The following is a 14,491-nucleotide window of genomic DNA, read 5'->3' as shown; positions in this document are numbered from 1 at the left end:
CGCTATACCAACTCGCCAACCAGGTCGACGCTGATCTAGATGAAAGAGAGATTTGTAAATGAGCAGAGTACGGGAAGTAGACAACTCTTGCATTCGACAAATGCAGTACCTTGCCCAACAAAATCACTTTGTTTATTGAAGAAATCGTATTTGAAATTAAAAATGTAACCTTTAAATAGGCATCCAGTTATTTTCAAATTCAATTCTATTAACAAATTTATAATTTTCCAAATGTTTTATTCATATGTTCAGCAAATTGATTAGGAATAAAATGACTCCGAAATCAGATAAAAGAGCGATTCTTTAACACTCGTTTCATAAATCAAACTAATCTGCTAACCTCAATCTGGGTTGTGTAAACGTCCTACAATTTGGGACTTTTCAACAAGTATATTAAACGCTTTCTGCACACTGGTAGTATGTTTACAATATAAAATTCTGCCAAATATAAAGACATTCGATGGTAAATAATAGAACTTTCTTATTACACAGTTCTATTTTACAGGATTTAAACGCTTAATAGATATTCCAGTTCGTTTACGAAGATTTGCCGCTAGATGGCAGAAGACTGAATAATACGAAGTCCGTCCAATCTGGTTTACTTATCGATGAGTGGAAATTCCTCGAAATGTGTGGCTTGCTATTCGCTATTCTGCCTTCCAAGTAAACATTCTAACGTAAGTGCGCTTTGATTTTGTTTTCAGAACATTCGTTTTCACACAAAAAGGTTTCAAATTTGACTCAGTTTATAAAAACATACAATCATATTAATTACCGTACCCGATTAAGTGGGAATTCGTCTAGAAATAGGTTCGAAAACGCGAAGCAAGCATCGTGAAGGTTATGTCTCGACGTATGGCTGGTGCTTGCCAGAAATCTGTTTTCGATAAAACTGTGTGTATGTGTGTGTGTGTTTGTGCAAGAGTGCGTTTATGTATATGTGCGCGCGTGTTGTATATGTGTGTGTATGAGAGAGAGAGAGAGAGAGAGATGTAAGGTAATCCATCTCACATATTGCCTACAACAGCTCTCCAATTGGAATAGGCTACGTGACAATGAGAAACTAAGGAGGCCGACTGGTGGAGATCATAAAAGCAAGATAAAACTGATGGCACAGAAAATGAAACGAAGCACATGGAAGATGGAAAAAATCATAGAAAAAGCTTTAGATATGTCGGTTACTTTTTCAGCTGACTTCGACCTTTTTTAACTCTTTTTCCTTTTGCTTTCCTCTTTTACATCACTTTCCCGCTTTCTTTACGACATCGTAAATCACGTGACCTTCTTATACGGACCCAGAAATGTTTCTTCCCTGTTCCCTTTTTCTCCCTTCGACTGCTGATTCGGCGGGAAATGCGTACCATCTACCGAGAAATTTTATGACTATTGCACACACATGCTAAACCTATATCCTAGTGTAAACTACTGCCATATTCGAACTGTAGAGTGTAGTGTATTATCAGGACTGTTAAAAGAAGAATGAAAATATACAATCTATGTCCAAGCAGAAAGAAGCTGATCTCTTATTGGTGCTTGTCGTCACGTGTGGCAGATAAATTCCTTTTATGATACCTACATAACAGTAAATGTTCCATGTTTACCTTAATTCTGAAAGGGATAAAATTTGTATTTTTATAGGCTATGTGGAGTTGAATGAAATAACTTAAGCTTATAATACTGTATACTTGTTTCTATCACCTTTACTTTTTATCTTGGCTTTAGAATATGCCATTAGGAATGTTCAGGATAACAGGCAGGGTTTGGAATTGAACGGGTTACATCAGCTTCTTGTCTATGCGGATGACGTGAATATGTTAGGAGAAAATACACAAACGATTAGGGAAAACACGGAAATTTTACTTGAAGCAAGTAAAGCGATCGGTTTGGAAGTAAATCCCGAAAAGACAAAGTATATGGTTATGTCTCGTGACCAGAATATTGTACGAAATGGAAATATAAAAATTGGAGATTTATCCTTCGAAGAGGTGGAAAAATTCAAATATCTTGGAGCAACAGTAACAAATATAAATGACACTCGGGAGGAAATTAAACGCAGAATAAATATGGGAAATGCGTGTTATTATTCGGTTGAGAAGCTCTTATCATCCAGTCTGCTGTCCAAAAATCTGAAAGAATTTATAAAGCAGTTATATTACCGGTTGTTCTTTATGGTTGTGAAACTTGGGCTCTCACTCTGAGGGAGGAACATAGGTTAAGGGTGTTTGAGAATAAGGTACTTAGGAAAATATTTGGGGCTAAGCGGGATGAAGTTACAGGAGAGTGGAGAAAGTTACACAACGCAGAGCTGCACGCATTGTATTCTTCACCTGACATAATTAGGAACATTAAATCCAGACGTTTGAGATGGGCAGGGCATGTAGCACGTATGGGTGAATCCAGAAATGCGTATAGAGTGTTAGTTGGGAGACCGGAGGGAAAAAGACCTTTAGGGAGGCCAAGACGTAGATGGGAGGATAATATTAAAATGGATTTGAGGGAGGTGGGATATGATGATAGAGACTGGATTAATCTTGCACAGGATAGGGACCGATGGCGGGCTTATGTGAGGGCGGCAATGAACCTTCGGGTTCCTTAAAAGCCATTTGTAAGTAAGTAAGTAAGTATACTTGTTTCTTGGGTATTAGTATCAAAATTATATTATCGTAGAAGAGGGTAAATTCGGCCAAAATTTTGCAATTTTTTATGATATATTGGGGTTATGCAATGGAGCGAAGTTTCTCAGAAAAAATCATTTTGTCCTCATATCCTTCACTTATGAAGTCACATTACAAGAAGGGAATTACAATCTATCAAAAACTGATTTTTTTATTTGACTTATGATCGAAGTTACCTGTTTAAATAGGGTAAAGTCGATCACCATTAAATTTTTAGTTTAAGATCGATTTTAAAATAATGCGGAGTAAAGTCGATCACTGTTTATGTTTAAAAAAAGTGAATTTTATATATTTTATTTGTTATAAGGGTGTAGAAAACAATAATAATCTACAATATATTTCTATTGGATTATATAGTGTATCTTTTGTTACTGTGATCATACAATTCGATACAATTAGGCCTATAGGTCTCCTGTGTACAAACGTGATTATGATTGCCAACATATAAAACATACAAACACATGTTAATACTTCACATGCCAATAAACAAAGATTTAAGAATTCATAATTTACATCGAAATACCACACTTCAATTATAATCTAAACTGCTATTCAACATTGCTTAGTTTTATGTTAGATGTTAATTCAAATCTTCCCCTCCTCATGTCAATTTAGAAACTACGTTGATTCTATCGTCAGGTACAGAGGGGTATACAAAATATGTTCCTTTGTCAGTGCTTCTCTTACGCAAGAAATTCATCATAATTTCGTCTTCCTCTTTCCCCACTATCCCATCAATATAAGCTATATACTATGACAATTTTCTGTTTTTCTGTTTATAAGTGTTAGTTGGAGGTATTTCGGTGAAAAATTTTAATCTTCCTGCTGGTCCTATTTGCTTCGAGTAGGTCGATGGCATGATCGACTTAACCCTATAAAGGAACAAGTTTTCTTAAAATAATAAGTTTCAATACTAACATTTATTAATTGTAAAACTATTATTTCAGGATACAATCTCAACGAAAAGTATTTACGTATACTTTCTGTCTTTCACTGCTGACGATAATTTAGAGTTTGTAAGACTTTGCTTTCGTTTGAGAGAGAAAGTTGAGAATAACAATTTTCACTTCAATGGTAATTACACAGTGTTCCCATTGTTGGCATGCCAAAATCTCCACAAATAATGTTTATGGCAACGATGGTGGATGTTATACCACAGTCTACTATATACAGTCACGAAGCTTGCGGTAATTTTTTGCCAACGAGTTGCATTTCTCGCGATAGTTGCTAGCCGCTTGGAGCGCTGTGAGTACTAGGAACAATAGACTGTGTCACTGCCATCGTGATCTAATACACAGTTTTGTAATTATTTCTGCAACATATTATGCAACAAGAAGTAAACGGAACTTATGGACAAATTACACTAAATAAAGCTTAGCAATGATAAGCAATAAAGTTATAATATAATATTTCACTGAGCTCCATACACTGAAATAGAAAACCCGAACAAACATTACGGCGGTCTAGATCGAAAAAAAACATTGACTGTGCCGTATTTCGTAATTTTGTGAAAAGCTATGTAAATTGTGAAATGTTACGATGAAAGAGTAATGGAACGGAGAAAAATTCTCTCCGGCGCCGGGATTTGAACCCGGGTTTTCAGCTCTACGTGCTGATGCTTTATCCACAAAGCCACACCGGATACCACCCCGGCGTCGGACAGAATCGTCTCAGATTAAGTTCCAACTCTTTCATCGTATGATGACGCAGAATAACTGCATGGAAATATCATATGTACTTCGGTACATTAAAATAATGTATATGATATGCGTAAATCACTTCGTGATTTAAGACGGCGCTTATTCCGTCGGATCCCGGCCAACTAGTCACTCATAACGAGTGCACCTCAGCACATGTGTGGACTTCGGTCCTACGTTCATAGACATCTATGACGTAGTGCAGTGGGCGGCCACTAGAGGGAACCCACGAGTTGGAACTTAATCTGAGACGATTCTGTCCGACGCCGGGGTGGTATCCGGTGTGCCTTAGTGGATAAAGCATCAGCACGTAGAGCTGAAAACCCGGGTTCAAATCCCGGTGCCGGAGAGAATTTTTCTCCGTTCCATTACTCTTTCATCGTATGATGACGCAGAATATCTGCATGGAAATATCATATATACTTCGGTACATTAAAATAATGTATGTGAAATGTTAGTTATCGGTTGTAATAACTGTAAATGGCTAAAATACAATACTTTGAATAATAATATGGGACAAGGAGACGTTTGTAGTACTATAAATTGTAAGAAAAATAGGATAGAGTTATCCTTCTTCCGAAAGATCCAGGAAGGTGAGTTTATAGAATATACAGTAAAATCCCGATTATCCGTCACCCTGTTAACCGATTGGTGGATTATCCGACTGTCTTACTCTCTCGCAGAAAAAAATATGAAGTACTGTACATTATATTAGTATGAATTTTTTCTACAGAGTGCTTTTTTTACGAAACTTTACCTTACGCATTATGGCCTACTCTTTGAGAGACCGTACAGTTTAACTTCCATGCAAAATGTCTTCTACAAGTGTCGAAAGAAAACATGTACTACGAAAAAAAGTGCAAGTAATTGAGTCGTTTGGGAATGGAGAAAATGTGGTTCATCTGACATCACAATACGAGATAGGAATTACAACTGTGCGCGATTTAGGCTAATGAAAAACAAAATATAAACTGTATAAAATTTATAAATCTACAACATGAGACCTCTACTATTACTATCTTTCCACAGACAGTCGTCATAAGGAGTTTCCTTGGCCATTAAAAACCTGTCGTTGAATACAAGACTTAAGTACAATAAATAATGTTTTAATAACTGACTTATCGGAAAATCAAACATGAATGGTAAAAAAAAAGACTTAAATTAATGAACTTCTGATCCAATATTTAGTGTATTAAAAGAAAAGACCATGGAGGAAATTTCAAAAATATTATGTACTTAGTTTATGAAAACTTTTTATGGTACGGATTATCCGATTTTTTCGATTAACCGTTCACTCCACCCCCTTCATTACCACGGATAATAGAGGTTCTAGTCGATCTGGTTGGCGAGTTGGTATAGCGCTGGCCTTCTATGCCCAAGGTTGCGGGTTCGATCCCGGGCCAGGTCGATGGCATGTAAGTGTGCTTAAATGCGACAGGCTCATGTCAGTAGATTTACTGGCATGTAAAAGAACTCCTGCGGGACAAAATTCCGGCACATCCGGCGACGCTGATATAACCTCTGCAGTTGCTAGCGTCGTTAAATAAAACATAACATTAACATTAGAGGTTCTACTGTAATATACATTTTATGAAAATAATATATAAACCTTATATATTTCATATTTCAATAGTGGAAGGAAGGTGTTAATTTTTTCAAAAGAACACGATATCGAATGTACAATACATTTTATCGTCTGCTAGGGAAAGAGAGTGTGATGAGGCGATAGTAGCGATCCTGGTGGTGAGCAACTATATATGGATGCATATTTCAAATGTTTATTTTTGCATATTTAGTAAGTATTAAATTTCGTGACTGTATATATTAGACTGTGGTTATACTTCGAAAAGAGATAATAGTGTCTTTATGCCCTTGAACAATATCTTGGGATTTATCTGGATTTAATATAAGACCATATTATTGACACCAAGTTTATATTGATGTTAGGCTCTCATTAAACATTTCTGTGTGTTTGTAAATAATTTTGGAGGTTTTGTACATCATTTCTGTAGAATTTAGTGGACAGTGTTATTTAATATAAACAAAATTCGTCCAATAGTAAAAACCTTTGTACACAGACGGGTAGAAAGACGTACAGAGGCATGGTGACATGATAAAAACCACTTTTTCGGTGTTGGGGATGCTGGAAAACACGTATCGCAGTGGAAGTCTCGAAACGGACATTTTGTAGCAGCTCGTTATACTTGCTGTAATGAGAAAGTAAAAAAAAATCGCACGCTGTCGCCATGAGTTTGCAGCTGCAGTTGTAATTACGAGGCCCCCACATGCTTGCACCGTCCCAGTCCCTTGGCTGTCAGTTAAAATTTGTCACTGGAGCGCACATATTAAAGGCGAGTTTGTAGCGCCCTGTAGTGTGGAGTATCAAGTCTGCAGGTCTTGCAGAAATCTCCCAGCATAAAGGGGACCGAAGTATTGCCAACAGTTTCGCATTCCTCTCTTCAAGGAGGATAATTTATCTACCTATCTATCTATCTATCTATCTATCTATCTATCTATCTATCTATCTATCTATCTATCTATCTATCTATCTATCTATCTATCTATCTATCTATCTATCTATCTATCTATCTATCTATCTACCTGTCTGTCTACCTGTCTACCTGTCTTCTTATCTACCTATCTACCTATCCACCTACTTACCTACCCATCTATCTATCTATCTATCTATCTATCTATCTATCTATCTATCTATCTATCTAGTCCACACCTGTGGAGTAACGGTCAGCGCGTCGGGCTGCGAAACCAGGTGGCCCGGGTTCGAATCCCGGACGGGGCAAGTTACCTGGTTGAGGTTTTTTCCGGAGTTTTCCCTCAACCCAATACGAGCAAATGCTGGGTAACTTTCGGTGCTGGACCCCGGACTCACTTCACCGGCATTATCACCTTGACCTCTTTCAGACGCTAAATAACCTAGAGATGTTGATACAGCTTCGTAAAATAACCCAATGAAAATCTATCTATCTATCTATCTATCTATCTATCTATCTATCTATCTATCTATCTATCTATCTATCTATCTATCTATCTATCTATCTATCTATCTATCTATCTAGTCCACACCTGTGGAGTAACGGTCAGCGCGTCTGGCTGCGAAACCAGGTGGCCCGGGTTCGATTCCCGGTCGGAGGAAGTTACCTGGTTGAGGATTTTTCCGGGGTTTTCCCTCAACCCAATATGAGCAAATGCTGGGTAACTTTCGGTGCTGGACCCCGGACTCATTTCACCGGCATTATCACCTTCATCTCATTCAGACGCTAAATAACCTAAGGTAAAACGTCGTAAAATAACTTACTACAATAAAATAAAAACGTTTTCAAATCAAATTATTTAATTATTTTTTTTAATTCAAAATCCACTGTGCAGTGATGAAGCGTTTCCCTCATAACTAAAAAAATATCCAACATTCTGTGACGAAATTTTTTGTGTGTATTTATGCATGTCATATCTTCAGTGTGATGCAAAATCACTTCTCTACTTTTGACCTGATAAAAAATAAAATCTTTTTTTTTTTTAATGTAGTCAAATTTCAGTATTTTCTTCTAACACAACATAAAAAAGATATTATTTATTAAGGAATGTACATAGTTGAAAGAGCATGATATTGTAAACATTAATTTCAGCAATTTATGAGTCATGAGGGAAACGCTTCATCACTGCGCAGTGAACTGCCACCGTTTTGAATTTTGAGAAAGAAAATATATAAATAGTTTTTTGAAATCGTAAAAATATATTTTTTTTTTCATACAGCAGGACAATGTTTTACACATACCAATTTTCATTATTGTACAACATATAGTAATGGAGGAAAAAAAAGTTGAACATTTCCAAAACTTTTACTGCTGTAAGCTCTACCTAACCCCTTAACATCGCGATTTCCTAATGTTAAATGTTTCATTTGTTAGAATATCAAATATGTCTGTTAGAAAATACATATTACATGCTTCATTACATCATAAAACACTCAAAATTCAATAGGATCTTTTCAGAGTCTAATGTCAGAAGATGCATTTGTTTTAAAACCTGCAGTAATCGAACATAGTATTCGCTGCAATTACAGCATTACGACCTCAATATATGTATTTTTCTCGGCATAAAAACATACTGAAATAATCCTTGTATTTTACGGAATAGCACACTTTCCTGAAGTTGTAGGTGCACTATATTGTAATCATATTAAAATCCAGTTCTCTGGGCGCAACAGGTGCGACGTATTGTGATTCTAATCTTCTAATTGTAGACCTGAACTGTCAAACATCGCAAGTCCAAAGTTTACAGAATCTGGCTTTTTACCTGACGTGTTATGTTTTGCGTAGGCTGCCAACCAGTAAAACAGTACCCTAGTACAAACCCTAGTAATGCCGCACTTCGATTATTGTGACGTTTTGTTAAGTGACCTAAGTTCTAAACTGTCAGTCAAGTTACAGCGAGTTCAGAATATGTGCGTCAGATACGTATGCAACATCCGACGATATGATCACGTCAAATCACCGTCCTTCGCAAGTCTTTCGTGGCTCCGACTTAAAGAACGTAGAACTTTACACTCCTTGTCATTGCTCTTTCGAATTCTGCACACTTCAACACCAAATTACCTTTCGTCTCGTTTCTCTTATCTATACTCTAACCACGACGTAAATACCAGATCACTTATCTGTGGCACGCTAAGTATACCTCTTCATAGAACATCTTGTTATTCATCATCTTTTACAGTATCCACCTCGCGACAATGGAATTCCCTGTCACAAAGTATTAGCGGCTGCAAGACAATAAACACTTTTAAAAACAGCTTAAAAAATAACCTTCTTAGCATTTCACTCCAATCATACAGACTTAAACTATCACTGTCTACATTGTTACTCCTTCCTATAGACATGCATCCTGATAGTGCTGTATTTTCAAAATTGTCTCATAATAATCTCTTTCTATTATCTAACACTATTTGAAATATATTAACATTCTATATATTTTAGCTTATTTCTTCTACATAGTTTATATTTCAGTGTTTAATTAATAGTTCATTGTATTTTGTTGTTTAATTCGTAAATAACTCTTGTATACATGTAGCTCTTATCTAAATCAAATTGTTGAATTCTTTGTAAGTTGATACATATGTATGTATAATTTTTGCTGGTTGAGTGGAAGAGAAGGCCTTACGGCCTTAACTCTGCCAGCTAAAATAAATTATTATTATTATTATTATTATTATTATTATTATTATTATTATTATTATGGGTAGACATAAGCATGGGTAGACATAATGCATGGGTAGACATAACGGCTCGGTTAGAAAAGCCAACGTACTATGGTAGGAACGATCATGATTTTAAAATCAAATGTAGGAAACAGAAAACGGATGTAGGTAAATTCTCATTTTTAAATAGAACTATAAATGATTGGAATGACCTACCTGTAGCGGTCTTTGAGGGCTGTCCTTCCTTAAGGAGATTCAAGAATAACTTAAAAAGTTGTGTATAAAGTGCAAATTAAAATTAAGGTGACATTCAACATTCAATTTTTTAAGGTGACATGTATTTATCTAGCCTGACGAGTTACTTCCTTGGTTTGAAATGTAAATTATTTAAAAATAGCGTGTAAGAGGGCCTTAGACTAGAAATGTTTAGTTTAAATGTAGTTCTGTTTATAAGTATGCATAAGGATGTAATTATTTGACTTATTTGAACTGTTGTATCAGTGAAGCGAGGTGAGTCAGTGAAGTTATGGTTTTACAGTGCAGTGAACAGTTCGATCAGTGATAATTTATAGCGTCAATGAAATGTGTTCTAATAGTGTCAGTGAAATGTGTTACAGAGTGTCAGTGAAATGTGTGCTAAAGTGTCAGTGAAATGCGTCATAGTGCCACTACAGGGAATGAGATGAGAGTAAAGTGAAAGATTATTGAAACTTATGTAGGGCCTATACATAATTATGTAGGTTGTATTGTAAAATTAGGTATTTTATTTATGTTTTATTATTATTGTGTTAAATTGTATTGTGTATTCTTATTGTATTGTGTATAAAATTGTATATGTATTGTAAAATTGTATTGTGTATGTAAATTTTATTGTGTATTGCTTATCATTTTATTGTGTATTGTTTATATTGTATATACCACTGCCACCGGGTGCTTGCCCACTTGCAGTGTAAATAAATACATAAAAATTATTATTATTATTATTATTATTATTATTATTATTATTATTATTATTATTATTATTATTATTAAAGCAGAATATTCTAAGAACGACACTAAATTGTAAAACTATAAAAATTTGTAAAAATTGTAATTGTAATATTGTAAAATGTTGACATGTTCCACATCTTAAAGCTTCATTGCTCATGTAAGATCTATGGAATAAAATAAATGAATGAATGAATGAATGAACAAATACTGATTTCAATGGTCTTTTATTGCAAGCCTATTTAGTTTCTTTGCTCTCCTGAAAGGTTAATTCAATTGCCTTGGAATGTTTCTCAATTGAGGTCTTCAGTGAGAGATACAGTATTCTCGTTGGTTAGGGTCTATGCACGATAGCATAATATTTAATAAAAGGCGCTAATGAGCAGAATTTGAGACAGGAAGAATAAAATAATGGGACCCTGTTGGGTCATAATGGATATCCCCTAAGAAGATACATTTCAACACCTTATTTATGCCCTTAAGCAAGAGCGCAACCCGTCCTTAAGCCGCGTACTTATGTAGCGAACGAATAACGTACGAATACATTCGCTGTCTGAATTCCGAACATGTGAACGGTCCAGCGAAAGAGAACGATCGTTTGGTTTGCCTTCGTAAGTGATCCGTCGCTTGTAAATTTACGTTCTGTTTACATAGAATTTTACAATGTTACATTTGTCCGCATCAAATTTCTTCACATTTAAAGAACAAAACTAAAATCCTTTCAATCATTTATCTGTAGTAATGTCACGAGAGGTCTGAGATTTATCTGGGAAATCTCAGACCTCGAGTGACATTTGTTAGGACTATTTCGTGAATAAAATAAAAATGTAAATATATCCCTAAAATTCGATCACAAAATATTAGGGGAGAGTCTGGTAGTATCGGACATCGGGTAATATCGGACAGTGAGTTTCCTTCATCTACCACACGATGATAGTACCTGATTGACATGGTTACGTTTCTGTGATGTTGCATAGAGAAACGTAACCATGTCATTCAGGTACTACCATATGGTGGTAGATGAAAGAAACGCACTGTCCGATATTAACCGATGTCCGATACTACCCGACTCTCCCCTAATAATAGTATATTTACGAATACTTAACCTATTCAGACATTGTCAAGTTGAATAGATGAATATCGATTATTGCAATAAAGATATTTCATGTTGTTATTCAGTAATGCCAATTGCGAAAAGCGAAATACAGGTTTAACAATGTTAATTACATGTACTGCACTTTTCTCTTATTACTATAACATAAATACATTCTCATTATCTGCTGAAATTACAGTCTAATTTACAATTTTATAATATAATTACATTAACCTGATTAATAAATTAATTAAATTAAGTTATCAAATCTGAATGAAGGAATGTAATTTTTTTCAGATAGTCTACAATAGACATGAAATTAGAAGATGAAAACGTAGATCTTTGGGTTTGATATGCGATGATGTTACATAAATTTGAACATCTGACTTTCTATTAATTGTTTAATTTCATTCACAAAATACAAATTTTATAGGCTACAATTATAGGCTAAGTTACCTGTGGGAGCAGGACCAATGTTAGCTGTGGCTTATTTCGACTTACTCAATGCTACAGGAAAGTATTTTTATAGCTCGACAAACGTATTCTCGCTGTAGTGTGTAACGGAACTAAAACTGCATCTACACAGTTCAGTATTCCAATCGCGTATGCGTGCAATCTTTGAAGAATATTGAAAGAATCAAGTTTAAAAGGTAGTTCAATTAAGATGCATGAAGATTTTGTGTCTACATGGTGATCATCAATTTACGGGGAAACAGTTGGCGACAACGACTAAACAAAAGAACGACCATGCGATAAATTGATAGCGATAAATCTAGCTGCAAAAATTATCGCAAAGTGTGACTGTGATTGGTTGGAATTGAAAATTCCATTACACTTCATTGGTCGAAAATGGAATGACGTCATATAAACGAAATAGTCATCATAATATGCTGCCCTCTTAAATTCACTGAGCATATTCGAAATTAAATCAATGGCTTTCCCAAAACACCGCTCTGTAATGTTTCATATATAACAATTTTTTTCTCGAAAAGGAAGCAAAAAACGAGAAAAATTTTATTGAACTTTTTGTTTGAAATATCTCAAAGAATAACCCCTTCAAATTGATAACACTACTTATGATTCACTCTCTACATATAATCTGGTATGTATTGTGTTGTAGTTTATGATATTCACGCAATATGTGTGTGTTATGTGCATATATGTGGCTAATTATTTCCAATTTTATTGCAAAAAGGTTGTCTTTCATGAACAGTCTTTGTCTTTCTTGCAAATTTTTGGCCCTATTTATCAACAGTAATCTCACTAGACGTTTTGATTTATCTAGAGAAAATCAAAACTCGAGTGGGATTTAATTGACTATTACACGATTAGAAGAAAGTATATAAAGATTAGAAGTAACTAAGTACTCCAATACAATAAAATATTAAATGACTTACGAAAATACAACTGTCTTCAAATGTATTATTGTACCATCTCAACATTACAAATATTACGCTAGATGCATGCTAGATTGCAGTAGTGTCTTTATACAGACACTGTAATGATTACTATTCAATAAATCTTAATATTAAACAATCTCTGATACGTGACTATCCATAATATCACATAGCAGAAGTTCTTTTTATCCTCACAGAGCAGAAGCTATAACATAACCTAACTAATATACACAAGTGTTAGAAAAGTTTTAATTAACGACGATGACATAAAAAATAAACATGAATAATTTTAAAATGAATAATTATTGAATGTACAATTTTCAAATCTGAATGTGGTTGGTGGTTCAATTGATGTTATATTGGACGTGACGACAAAATCGAAAAATTTAACGACCTAGTAATTCAGTTATACGATAAACACGCACCCTTGAAAACCAGACGAGTTGGTAGACACCCTGCGCCTTGGATGTGCGATGCCATAAAATTACTCATGACAGACAGAGACACTGCTTATCGTAAATACAGAGGGAGCAAGGACGAATTAGATTTTAATACTTACAAAGTTTTAAGAAATAAATGTAATCAAGCAGTAAGAAATGCTAAATTACGCCATGCACATTCCCTTATTCTACCTTCGGTCAGTGCGAAACAATTGTGGCGTAACCTTAATAACCTGGGTCTAACAAAAGCAAAGCCTCGGGTAGATAACATCAACTTGTCACTCAATAGTCTAAATGAACGTTTTGTCACTGCTCCACCTGAACCATTACATAAGCAAGAGACTCTTGAATTTCTCAGATCTTACCCCCAACCTGTGTGGGATAAATTCTTCTTTAAATACATTAACCCGACTGACGTAATGAAGACGCTGCGACGTATGAAATCTAAAGCCCAAGGTATAGACAATATAAATATCACTCTCCTGTATAAAATAATAGATGTGATCCTGCCGACCGTCACCCATATATTCAATGCATCTATTATGACTGGGTCCTACCCCTCTCTCTGGAAAATGGCATTAGTGAAACCTTTACCTAAATCTAACACACCTTCTACAGTAAACCAATACAGACCGATATCAATTCTTCCCACTCTTTCAAAAGCATTAGAACATATTGTACATGGACAACTTATGAACTATCTCGACGAACACAAACTCCTTGATGACTATCAATCGGGTTTTAGACATGGACACAGCACTTCTACAGCCCTACTTAAAGTGACTGAGGACATCCGTGAAGCTATGGATAGGGGTGAAGTAACGGCACTAACTCTTCTCGATTTCAGCAATGCCTTGAGCTGGATGGACTCCTACCTACGTGACCGCCAACAGTGTGTTTCACTTGATAATCAATTCTCCCAATGGAGATGCACAAAGGCGGGAGTGCCGCAGGGCTCCGTATTAGGACCACTACTTTTCTCTATCTACATTA

Source organism: Periplaneta americana, chromosome 10, assembly GCF_040183065.1.
Source record: "Periplaneta americana isolate PAMFEO1 chromosome 10, P.americana_PAMFEO1_priV1, whole genome shotgun sequence".
NCBI lineage: Eukaryota > Metazoa > Arthropoda > Insecta > Blattodea > Blattidae > Periplaneta > Periplaneta americana.
Note: the sequence above shows the minus strand (reverse complement) of the source record.